Raw genomic sequence first — 13,247 nt, forward strand, 5'->3', positions numbered from 1 at the left:
CTGATCTTATGGCACTGAATAACTTCAACTTCCACTGAAATCAATGGAAATTGAGGTCATTCAGTATTTCACAGATGGTGTTAGAAGGACCCAGCCTGATCCTTCTAACTGTATCAGACCCTTAACGTCTGGACCACAGCAATAAGGAGGTGCTACTGTATGCAAACTGAACTGACTCCAGCTAGTACCAAGCCACAGACAGAACACAATCATGTCAAGATTTAGCCCTTCCTGGAGAAGTGCCTTGTAATAAATAAATGAAACATTTTATCCCTTTCCCCTCCTGTTACAGTACTGATTGGCTGGGAAAATCCAAATACTCAAAGGTTTTCCAGATTATATCCATTTAGCCTATGCAGATACTTTTATACAGAACTGAAATTACAAAGAAGCAGCATCCAACCTTCCAGTCATGACACTGAACACATTTGTAAGAGTCCGAGATAGGACACAATTGAAGCCCAGCTGTTAATTTTCTCCACACAGACTCTTAAAAGTCAATATTTCAGATTTGAATCAAAGTATTTTGAAACAAATTATCATTTTAGAAGAACATTTATGCAAGAACATATTTGTAAATATATACTGGATATTGTATCAATTTTCAAATTCAGCCAGAAATCATGTTGTGGGCTTTTTACATATCCCATAATAAAAAGCAAACACACACACACACACACACACACCCCATGTTCTCATCCCAGAGCTTTATTTAAAAGTCAGATGAAGTGTGTCTGTCATAATTCACATGCCAATAAAAACTTCACTACCTATCTTCTAAAGCCAGTAGCAATACTGAATTCTTGAGAACTCCATACTACCTTGGAGGGACCCTTTCTGATTAGCGCTGGATCCTATGCTCATTGACTATAACAGTGAAGCTCCCATTGACTTGAATTGTGCAGGGTCAGTATTTAAGAAAAGATTCACACACAGCACTTTCTGTAACAAAAACAAAACAAAAGTCACTCAACACATGCATGTAGAATGAGATAATGAAGCTGTTTGTTTTCTAGTTACCAGACTGTTATGAGTATTTAAAAAAGAATTATCAGCAACAAGCTTGCCAGCAGCCAGAATAATTGCAGCCCCAGAGGACTGGGCAGAGATTAGGAGGCCAGTTAAAAGTTTTGGCACAAACTCTGGGTTTGAAGGCTGAGGGTGGGTGAGAGAGAAGACAGGAAGTGGAAAGTGAAAGGAGGTTAGTTTCATAGCCAAGTTGAAGACTAGCATCTGCAAAGCATCTATATTGCTTGGGGAAAACATTAATTATATTACAATGCTAATAAATTGTTTAAAGGGGGACTGTATGGGCCCCGGATTCAGGAAAACACTTAACTACATGATTAAAGATAAACACATGCTTAAGTCCCATTGAAATCAAAGTTTGCTAAACTGGGTCCTAAATACAAACATTCAGTATCAATTTTAAACTGAAGATTATTTAATCTCAAAGATTTTTAAAATAAATAGTTACATGTATACAGATAGTGAATCTTGAAGAAGGTATTTAATTTCTTGTTAAGTAACCTAAGCAAGACAAGTATTTGAACATCTATGCCTCAAAAACAATTTAGTTCAGCATCTAAGCTTTACTGGAATCATGAAATATGGTCAATAATATACAGTTAAATACTTGAAAGTTACTGTGACACTTCACAGAGGTACCGAGGTTTGTGACGCACCTTGCTACCACCCGCCCTTGGCATGAGAAACCAGTCTGTGCCTGCCATGAGTCAGCTCCCAGCCCTGCCGGCCTCAAGCAACACAAGCTCTTTCCTTACAAACCCTGCCATGCCACCTCTCTGCAGGTTAGCAATTGGCATACTCCAATCATCAATCTCTCCAAGCATCCTCCTGTAGTGTCCACTGGACACAGTCTTCACAGATGCGCTGCTTCCAAAGAAACAGTACATCTCAGATTACTGCTGGGTTAATATGCTCAATATTGGAGTTAATAGCCCTCTTCTGAAATATTACAATACACAGAATCATTACTGACTACCTGGCTGTTGAGAATTGATTTCTATTCCTTTTGAAAAACAAACCAGCCTACTTTGGTTTTCTTTTTATAAAAATACTTCAGTAAAGGAACAGTTAGTCTCCAATTGGGCAAATTAATAAGATAGAAACTTACTGGAAGACTGCTATTTTGCAATGCAAATTCTGCCAAGACTAGAATCCAGTTTTATTTTAGAAACCAAGATATTCTATGCAAAAACTCCTAGATGATGCAACATTAAGGCTGAAATTTTAGTCAGAAAACCCAGGAATTTCAGAATTTTAACTTTAACACTGTCCCTTTAACATACAGCATGTGTACTAAAATAAGGTCTCATTATGTGAGCACACAGCATATATACACAATAATTTTGAGGTATGTACATCTAAGCTTGTAAGAAAAGAGTGCAGTTTTCTCCCTTTCTAGTTTTACTTGTCAATTAGCAGATCATATTACCCAGTATTTTGTGGTCGCATAATGAAAAAACCTCAATATAATGCATACTGGACAGAATACATATAGAGAGCAAAAGAACATATCTGATTTCTCTGACTTCCACTTTAGACATTTCTACCTTAGACCCCTATTGTGGCTTTTAGCTGCATCCCCTGCACTGAGGGAGTTATAGCGATTTGGCTGCCTAACTGCTTTAGACCCCTTTGACAAATTCCAGTCTAAATGAATATGAAATAAAATCAATAGGACACATCAGCATGGGCAGAAGTACCACAGGAAGTGAACTAGCAGCTGCAGAAAAGCAGACAAGATAGTCAGTTAAAATTGAAGATTCCTATTGACTAAACTGCAATGAATAGTTTGTGAAGATTAAGCAACTGCTGCTAGTTAAGGAAGGTCTCCAAGTAAGTAAATAGATATGAAAACTCAGAGGAAACTAAACCAACAGTCCAAGAAATTAAGTGATTCTAAAACACTCAAGTTATCAATTCTGTTAATTTCTGCTAAGTTTTCACTTCTTCATATCTGGAAAATGTATGCAGTGTTGGACCAATGGGTAGAAGAAAAGGTTAGCTTTATGCCCAACTTGATGTTTCTGAATCATTTAAGTTGTTTGTTTGTGTTTGTTTGTTTAAAAATAATTCCTAACACAAACAAGTAACATAAATGCCCATCCCTATTCACACTAAAGTGAACACCAGTGTTGCTGGTAGATTTGAAAGAGGCAGGATCAGACCCAATATTACAATAGACAAAAAGACAAGGAATGCAACAAAATAATGACATTCAACTGGGGCATATATCTGGCTTGACTGAGGTGATTTTTTTAAATTTACTTTTCCTATACAACAGCTTTACATTTAATAAACTTCAATAGCGTAGGTCAGGGCTCAACAGATTTGTTTTGGAGCTAGGAGCCAGCTCAAAAATTAAGGAGCCAGACAACGTGGGCTCAGCGGCGGGGCACCCTGGCCGGAGCACAGCAGCCGCTCTCCCCTCTCGGCCCTGCCCCTTCCCCCTGCCCCTCTCCCACAATGTGGGCCCAGTGGTGGGGCACTGTGGCTGGAGCGCAGCAGCCGCAGCGCTTCCCCCCTCCCAGCCCTGCCACATTGGGCACAGTGGTGCCCTGGCCGGAGTGCGGCGGCTGCTCCCCCTGGAGAAATACTAGGCGCCAGACTTAAATTTCTAGGCGCCATAGCAACCTGGCACCCGGGGTTTGTCGAGTCCTGGTGTAGATTACTGTCCACTTCTACATATTAAAACATACGTCTTTAAGGCTTTATCCTATCTTGCATGTTAAACTTACGTCAACAATTTCAATTGAAATTGAGAACATTTCTATTTGCAAACCCCATGATGGGGAAAAAATTAAGCCATTGCAGTGCAATGTACTATACATAATTACTCAAAGATAGAAAAAATAATGGTGCCTTTTATTTATCTACCCTGTGTTACACACATTTTGAGATTCTTATTTCTCCCCTACCTCTCCAACCACCAGAGAGCTCTAGCAAAGATGTATGGTAACCATGGTTACCACCACATTCCAGGCCATAACTCATCATTTGTTTAATAAATTATAACTCAGTTCTTGGAAAGACAAAAGAAAGCACTGTATTTTATTAGAATTCTTTAAATCCACTGCTCCAAATTCATCTTGGAAAGACAATGGTGTTACGGCAGGAATGCCTTTAATTTTCTATGTGGTATATGTAAAGAGTCACATATTGTTGGTACTTCATATTTTGCATCTAATGCCTTTGTGAAAGGTTGCTTGTAGATTTTCCATCATTCTGTCAATTCTAAACGATAACTAAAGCTACCATAAGATTTCTAGAGTAATTTATATCGATTAATCCATGCCTCATTCCTTTCTTTCCTATGTTAAACTGATATTTCATGTCATATCATTTTACAGAAATTTTTAATGCATTATTATAAAAGTCAACATTGATGGGAGACAACCACTAACTATCCCTGTCACACCAAGTTTACCAGTCACCCCACCCTCAATCTACCAATCTGTATGATAATCAACCACACTGTAATCCAGAAACACAAACATTAACATATGGAATACTGTCTCTAAGCTAATATATAGTTCATCTTGCTTGGTATTATCTCCAGTTGCTAGTTTAGAAAATTGTCTGTTTTATCAAATGATTTCACTAGATTCATGTGCTGACAACATCCTTTTGTTCCATCTTTAGAGGCACCACATCTTAACTTTGAAAGACAAGACTAGCAATAGAGATTTCACAACTTGAATTTCACACACACAGGATCACCCTAGAGGTACACCATCTCTCTGCACATACTCAACTGTTTTAAGAGGTGATGTTACAAAGTTTACTGGCACCACCAGACTCATTGTCACTTTGCAAAGAGCATAACTAAAAGGATTAGTGAACTTTACCACACTGTTGGATTGATTACGTAGGAGATTTTTCATTGAGAATTGAACACCACAGCTAAGGACTCACTTTTTCATGTAAGAAATAAAGCTACACTGAAGGAACATCCCCACCCTTCTGGTTCCCTATTTTATGATTAAGTTACTGTTGAATGCTGACTGTGCACATCCATATACAGAACAGGGTAGAATACAGGATCTTTCCCTCAAATATCTTAAAATCTATGTTCAAACACATTCAAGTACTCAGTGAGAATTTTAGATTCAAAAGCTGCCCCCTCCCAATAAGACAGCTATGTTGCTCTTTTTTCCTGCACTTGATTACTAGGGGGGAAAGATGTTACTAGGGGGAAAAGATGAATACCACATGTATTAGCAAGCTCTCAGAACCACAAGATTCTCCATTATAAAGCCAACTCACTGTATCTAGCCCAGCTCGCACTATAAATGTAATCATATCACAATTAACAGCTGCTTGCAAAAAACTTAAATATGTCTGTCTGCAGAATGGTATGAGAAAGAACCCAGGAGACTTAGAAATAGTATATCACAAGTTTCTATTCTGAATCAGTTTGATGTTTCAGTTTGATTGTATTACACATGTACATTTGGACAGTGTTAGTACATAGATAAAACAGCTTGTCATTCCAGCAGTAGCTGCATCATTTGAAATAGAGCCCTTTGTGCAACATTTGATTTTCTCCAATTAGCATAGTTATTTTCTTTCTGATTAAAAGCTGGATATGAGCCGTCACTGGACCACAATCTGGCACACCGAACAAAAGTCTTTTGAGATCAGTGAGAAAATTCCCAAAGAATGCATACAGCATAATGCAAAGGTCTTACGTGTGAAATTCCAGAGCATTAACTCTTTGAGTAACTGTCTTCCACACAACTCCCCCAAATGTAGCTTCTGACTATTCTCTTTCTGATCATAAATACCATAAAACAGGATTGGTACATCATGTAACAGATTGGCCTGTCTACTGGAGTGGGGGGAGGAGGGAGAGAAGGCGAGACAATTCTATCCCACACATGCATGCAACATCCTTCTCTAACAGACTTGTTTCTCAACAGCACTCTAGCAGAGTGGTAAAGAATGTCATTTGTCATTTTAGAATGGTAACAAGTAAACATGAGAAAAGGTGGGTGAGGTAATATCTTTTATTGGACCAACTTCTGTTGGCATGCAAGTAAACATGACATTCAATTAAATGAAAACAGCATAACTCCTTAGGGGTTTCAAAATCAACTAACTTCACTGTCTGCAGTGTAGATGTTGCCGTGTTGATCCCGGGATACTAGCGAGACAAGATGAGTGAGGTAATATCATTAGTTGGACCAACTTCTGTTTATGAAAGAGACAAGCTTTTGAGGAAGAGCTCTATGAAAGCTTGAAAACTTGTCTCTTTCACCAACAGAAGTCAGTCCAATAAAAGATATTACCTCACCCATACCCAACTTGTCTAACTTTAACTGGGCATTAAAGCTTTGCTGTAGAAACATTTGAGAGTTGAAAAATTTGTTGTAAAAACCTACCCAAAGATAGTGAAACTTTAAATATAATTTCAATATATTTGCAATGGGTTTTCTTTTTTAAATTAGTTTATTTTAACAAGGAGACAGAGACAGAGAGAGAAATTAGCTACTCTTTCAGTTCAAGCTGCAAATAAACTAGACACATGCATAAAATATTTACTAAGCAGAGGCCTATTCCTAAGGCATTTTGGAGAAGTCGTTCTTGCTTAGATCCTCCCCACACACACAATAAAGTCTTCAGTTTCTACAGCCCCACTGCAGAAGCTGAGACAGAAAATGGGTGCAGTTTTCCACCTATATGGAAGAGGTTGCATGATCAGGGCCAGTATACTTGCAGATAGTTTTGCTTGATGTCTTTCAGTTCCCCATTTAAAGAATCACAGGACATGGCTAATTTTTAATATTATTTTCATGTTTGTGTAGGAAGAGGCTTTTCATTGCAGCACATTCAATTCCCTATTTGAAATGCTGAACTGTAATGTAACTTAATGGTTTAAAGCTGTCATAACATACACATTGATTGTAGCATATTTTGAAGATAGTGAGACAAAAGGAGTTATTAACTGAAATTCACTCATACAGAAGCTATAGCTTTAAGAAGGCAATTCATGGAAGTTACGGAAAGAGTACAATTAACATGTATATTTAATGAAATTCAACTATAAGAGTACAGCTGGCTGAAATACTTTGACAATTTTTTTTTTTGGCTGAAAAAAACACTCAGATTCAGTACCACTGAAGAATTTTGCAAATTTATATCAATTTTGGCAAATTGTTTCAGTTGCATAAAAAAATTCTAAAAGATTAAATGTTTTCATTTTTCAGGTAAAAATGATTTTGTTCAAAACTTTCATTCAATTTATTAAAAATAAAGTGTTAAAATGCTCCAAATATAAACAAAACCTTTTGTCTGACAAAGAATTTTTCTTCAACTTTTTGGAACTGTCAGAAAATGGACAAATCCACTGTTCACATAGTTCTATACACACTATGTGTAGTTAGCTTGACGCATTATCCTGGTCATGAAAACAGAATTCCAACAAAGCTATCCTTTAATCTCTGCACTCTTTCTACACACACGCCATTAGATTTTTTTAGGTTTTCTTTGATGATCTAAAACAGCAAGTTTGCCTAGCAGCTACTGACTTTAAAATAAACTTCACAAAACAAGCATGAACCTGGATGAAAATGAAGATGTAATAAATACAGGATTAGCAAAAATTTTGGCCACACTTCGCACTATGATAGTAATGGAGATGGGAAATGGTAATTTGCAGAACCAGAAACCCAGAACCTCCCCACATGCAAATTAATTCTGCCGGCCTAACTTTTTTTGTTGGCTGCATTGATGGGAAGATGAACTACATGGAGAGCCACAAATTAGGAGTGCTGCACTCATTTCTACCAGTTGGTGTTAGTAACCTTCACAACCCATATTACTGAGCAAGGCCTCACAGGTTACACTAGCAAAGAATAGAACATAGATCTCTAATATGGCAGACCAAAATCTCAGCTATTTAACCACTCTCCATTTTCCCATCTGAGAAGGAGAAATAAAATTTGCCCACCTTTGAGAGGGATTTGAGATGATTAAAAAGACAAGGATGAAAACCCATGAGGCAGTTGTTAATTCCATATATAATACAAGGTTTGCATGGTGTACAGTAAGTTGGGCATGAGGCCACACATTGAATAAGGAAGATAAATAGCTGCCCCATTCCCTGCACACCATCCACCCCATGAAATGAATGAGGCAGGAGGAAAAAATAGTATGTGATCATTTAATTGAAGACCATAACACATATATACAATGGGTAGAAATAAAGTTGCATGGAAAACCTAACTTCTGGCATTTCCCAACTTTTGAGTTCTTGATTTGACACCTAAACATTCTATTAACATAATTGTTTTATGTAATAAACAGATTTTTAAAATTACACACAATTTGATAAAGCTATAAAAATACTGAAAGTACTCAAAGAAGGAATGCTGCAGTTCTTTAACAGCACATGGGAACCATAACACAACAGTTTACGAGTGGAAGTGAAAACTGCTATATCCAATGAATCTGACGTGGACTTGGGTATTGTAAAGGCTCTCATCCTATTTTACTTCTGCTTCTGTTTTACTACTCCTGTCTTTGGGCGGGGGGGAGGAGAAGGAGAACGGGACATAAATTTGTTCATTGCAGCTAAAACTTGGAAGATGATTACTATTTTTTTGTCCTATATTTAAGGAGGAACTTCTAAACAGATAGACATTTTCAACTGTTAAAACGTTACTATTCCCAATAAAATCTTTCAGTGTTCCACACGCACACACATCTAATGCCCATAGTGGTCTACCACAGATCATTTATACCATTTTCCAAAAAGATATCCCCTCTCTCACTGACAAATATATCTACGGTAATTTGTAGAACACCAATTTATATTATATTTATTTAGTTTTATGAGGGTCAGAGGTGGTGAAGTGGAAGAGGAATCTTCCAGTTTATTCTAGGCTATTGCATGAGACTATGGATGTATGTTTCATAGAATATGGTGCTCAGGCAAATCCAGATACACAATTAAGAAGTTTTGCAAGCAACTGCACTGGAAGAGAGGCCAGAAACCATGAACATGAAAATGAAGGCTGGGACTTAGCTCTGCAAGTACGAAATCAGGACCATTCTTTTGGTAGAGGAAAGGAGAAAGAATCAATGCAGAAGATTACGCAAAATAGATATAAAATACATTGAATGTACCTCTTAAAAAAATTAAAACAAACTAGCAAGTATAAACAGGTTTATGGACTAGTAAACACAGCTCAATTGCCATGGTACCAAATATTAGACTTAAATGTCAAAAGTCTAAAGCAGTCTAAGCATAGAACACTGCCTCTCAGCTACGGAATTTAAGCCAGCAGGACAAATGTACAGCACTAAAGAACTCCTCACCTTTTACTCCTCCACATGCAGAACTTTCCATACCTGTGTGCTATGCTGGAGAACTGATTAAACTGAACACATTTCAAGAATAGTAGTAGCCATACATGGAGAAGATTTCTTCAAGAGAAAATAGGAACCCTCTTTTAAAAGGAAAGTATTCCCTTCTCATCTATCTTCTCTACTAACTACGTAACTGACAATTACAGATGCTTGACAGCTCCAGCCAGCTGTCTCTCTTTCAATCAATTCTACAGGCTGTTTGTGGACAGAAGCCAGGGAAACTATATTCTGGTTTTAAGCTCTCTTATCTTCCCTTATACTTCAACAAAACCATGGCTGTTTCTAACAGAACAGCTTGTATAGCTACTTTGCATGTGTTAACTTAATGATAAGCACAATGAAGTCTTGCATTTCACCGCATAATACAGATGACCTAAAGGGGTCAGGAAGCAATTCCTCTCAGCTTTCTATGTAGAATTGTACAATCTTCTAGATGCATTATGGATCTCCCTATCCTCCATGATAAACTGGACATGGTGTGACTGATCTTGGAGAACTGTACTATTGTTGCAATGTGCCCGTCCTCTGTAAGGAGATAAGCAAAGCACTATGAAAATAGGAAGCTCTGGCCATTTGTGTGACACTCAGGAGAGGAGTAGAAAGGCAGCGTTGCTCATGCAGTGAGACTGGCTGATTGACAAAAATAGTGTGAAAATGAGACAGAAGAACTGAGGGAGCTCACAAGGAAGCCCTGCATGTACTTATAGTATCATAGGAATGTAGGGCTGGAAGGGACCTCAAGATGTCTTTGAGTCCGGCCCTCTACACTGAAGTAGGACCAAGAAACCTAAACCATCCCTGATATGTGTTTGTCCCACCTGTTCTTAAACACCTCCAATGATGAAGGTTCCACAACCTCCCTTCAAAGCCTAATCCAGATCTTAACTTCCATAGTTAGAAAGATTTTCTTAATAACTAAACAAAATCTCCCTTGCTGCATGTTAAGACGATTACTTCTCATCCTACTTCCAGTGGACATGGAGAACAATTGATTAGTCCTCTTTATAACAACCCTTAACATATTTGAAAGCTGTTATCAGGTCCCCCTTCAGTCATCTTTTCTCAAGACTAAACATACCCAGGTTTTTTAACCTTTCCTCATAGGTCAGGTTTTCTAAACTTTATCATTTTTGTTGCTCTCCTCTGGACTCTCCAATTCGGCCACGTCTTTCCCAGAACTGGACACAGTACTCCAACTGAGGCCTCATCAGTGCTGAGTAGAACAGGACAATTAACTCCCATGTCTTACATACAACACTCCTGTTAATACACCCCCAAATTATATTAGCCTTTTTCACAACTGCATCACATTCCTGACTAATTCAACTTGTGATTCAATGTATAACCTCCAGGTCCTTTTCAGCAATACTATCACCTAGCCAGTTATTCACCATTTTGTAATTGTGCATTTGATTTTTCCTTCCTAAGCATAGCAGTTTGCACGTGTCTACTAAATTTCATCTTGCTGATTTCAGACTAATTCTCCAATTTGTCAAGGTTGTTTTGAACTCCAATCCTGATTTCCAAAATGCTTGCAATCCCCATTCCAGTTTGGTGTCATCTACAAATTTTACAGGCACACTCTCCACTTCATTCCCAAGTTATTAATGAAAATATTGACTCATTTCAGACCCAGAACTGATCCCTGTGGGGCCCCACAAGATAAACTAGGAGTACATGATAGTAAGCCATTAATAAGTATTCTGAGTATAGTCTTTCCATCATTTGTGCATCCACCTTACAGTAATTTAATCTAGAACACAATTCCCTAGTTGCTTGTGAGAATATCACATGGGACTGTGTCAAAAGCTTTACTAAAAATCAAGATATATCACATATACTGCTTCCACCCATCCACTAGGCCAGTAACCTTGCAAAAGAAGAAAATTAATGAAGATTGAAGCAAAATAGGCATGAAACACAGCAATCTTCTTGATATCATCAAGACTGGGAATGGGGTGGTGACTATGAACCAGGTTGCAAGCCTGGACATTTACCAAAGGGGAATTACATAGTTACAGACATGTCAAGTCTCTCTCACTGGGTGTGAGACTCACTCTCATACACTCCTAAGCTTATCTCACTCATTTTGAGTAAACATACAAAGATTTAATATATTTTTACTCAGGTGCTGCAGGAGACAACAATAAATCCAGGGCCTCAGGCATGGGACCCTGGAAAGCTGCTTTCCAAGCTTGTGCGTTGTTGTAACCATGGAGACTATACGCCCAGGTTCTATACGCCCACAAGAGGAGGCTATGCCGGGGAGGGATGGAGGGCTGTGTGTGTGAGTGTGAGTGTGAGTGTGAGTGTGAGTGTGAGAGAGAGAGAGAGAGAGAGAGAGAGAGAGAGAGAGAGAGAGAGAGAAAACTTGACGGTTAAAATAAAATATATCAGTTTGCCCAAAAACCAATACTGATCAAAAAGTTTGCATGTTCTGCAAAATACAGTTCAAAATTTAAACCACACTGGACAAATTCATGTCCTCCGGGATCTCCAGCTATTCAGGGTTTTGTGCTAACCAGCAAGTAATTGTTTTTATTAAAAATGCACTGGTTTGCATTGTATATAGAATTCTCATGTGCCCTAGACTTTAGTATGAATTAGGACATTTAAGTGTTTCATATGTAATATTAAGCAATGTACATTTTAAAACAAACTATTTAGTGCTGGTTAGCCCATCGTTAAGCAATGACCTAACACACCACCTGGAAAGTCTCACTCTTTGGCCTTGAATCTCACTTTTCAGGGCTGTAAATCTCACTCTTAAAGACAGCCAAACCTTGGCATCTCTGCAGCTAGAGATTTTATACAGATACCTAATGGGAAAGATGATAAGAGGTGGGGTTGAGGAGAGAACAGAGGGATAAGATAGAGCATATAAGGAACACAGGATTTGGGCTCAACAGTGCAAACACAGAGAGCAAAATAAAAAAACCACTTCTTTTCCAGGGCCCCATCTCCCTACAAAGATAAACAAGGAGACTTCAGACTGAGTTCTCTAGTTCACTACATCCACTCTCTGTGTTATGTAAACACAAAGTGGGCTTAAAACAGTCAGCGATAACCAGCAAAGTATTCCCTGTGCACAGAGGAACTCTGCCAGCAGAAAGCTGGCAAATATGGATCCACCACCTTCTACAGCAACTGTCCCTGGCATAAAGGGAGGGAGGGGACTTGGAGAAGTGGAGCTCATCTCCACTATGCAGATGTTAGCAGTGATCAGTGGCAAAAGTCAGAGCAACAGGGAACTAACTACCAGTGTGGCCAAGTACTCAGTGACCCAACAGTCATAACCAGTGGCCTTTGCTGCCACTCTGAGGTAGTGGAGGATCAGGGCCTTCGTGCCTATTAGCAGGAAAACAGCAGCATCCACGGACTGTTTTACCTGAAGGTTGTTTTGTTTTGTTTGGGGGTGGGAACAGCAAGACCCAGGTGTTAAACCAAGTCTTTTGTTTTTGATAAAAGGCCATGATACTGAGGCACTTAGAGGCAGGAAAATAGATATACTATTCTCACCACCTTCTATACAATTTTATGTCACATTAAAAACAATTAGTCTCCCTAGTCAAAAGTTTGATTGGTCCAAGTTCACTGATGCCTCAATGCCATGTCTGTTCAGTACCCATTCATATGATGCAGCCTGAATTCCTCAGGGATTCCCTAGACCACAGTCTTTGTGTAGCCAAGTTGGCACTATGTAAAGTACAGCAGCATCTTTGATAAGTCTGTATTCCAAAACGCTGCCATGCCAGTAGGATACAAACACACCTGGAAGGCTCAGATTCTCTTAAGAGAATTGCTTTCAAGAAATAAACAGGGCAGAACTTGGGGGAGGTGGGAGAAGG

The 13,247-nt window shown here is 38.6% G+C and overlaps 1 protein-coding gene across 13 annotated transcripts in view; it reads right to left on the bottom strand.

Annotated features, from left to right (window-relative positions):
• LIMCH1 (LIM and calponin homology domains 1) overlaps positions 1–13,247 on the bottom strand; it is a 275,637-nt gene that overhangs the window by 213,642 nt on the left and 48,748 nt on the right. The gene's annotated exons all lie outside the window — the stretch shown is intronic.

The sequence above is a fragment of the Emydura macquarii genome, unplaced genomic scaffold, assembly GCF_026122565.2.
Source record: "Emydura macquarii macquarii isolate MOO-44397 ecotype Brisbane River unplaced genomic scaffold, CSIRO-AGI_Emac_v2 contig_3128, whole genome shotgun sequence".
Lineage (NCBI taxonomy): Eukaryota > Metazoa > Chordata > Testudines > Chelidae > Emydura > Emydura macquarii.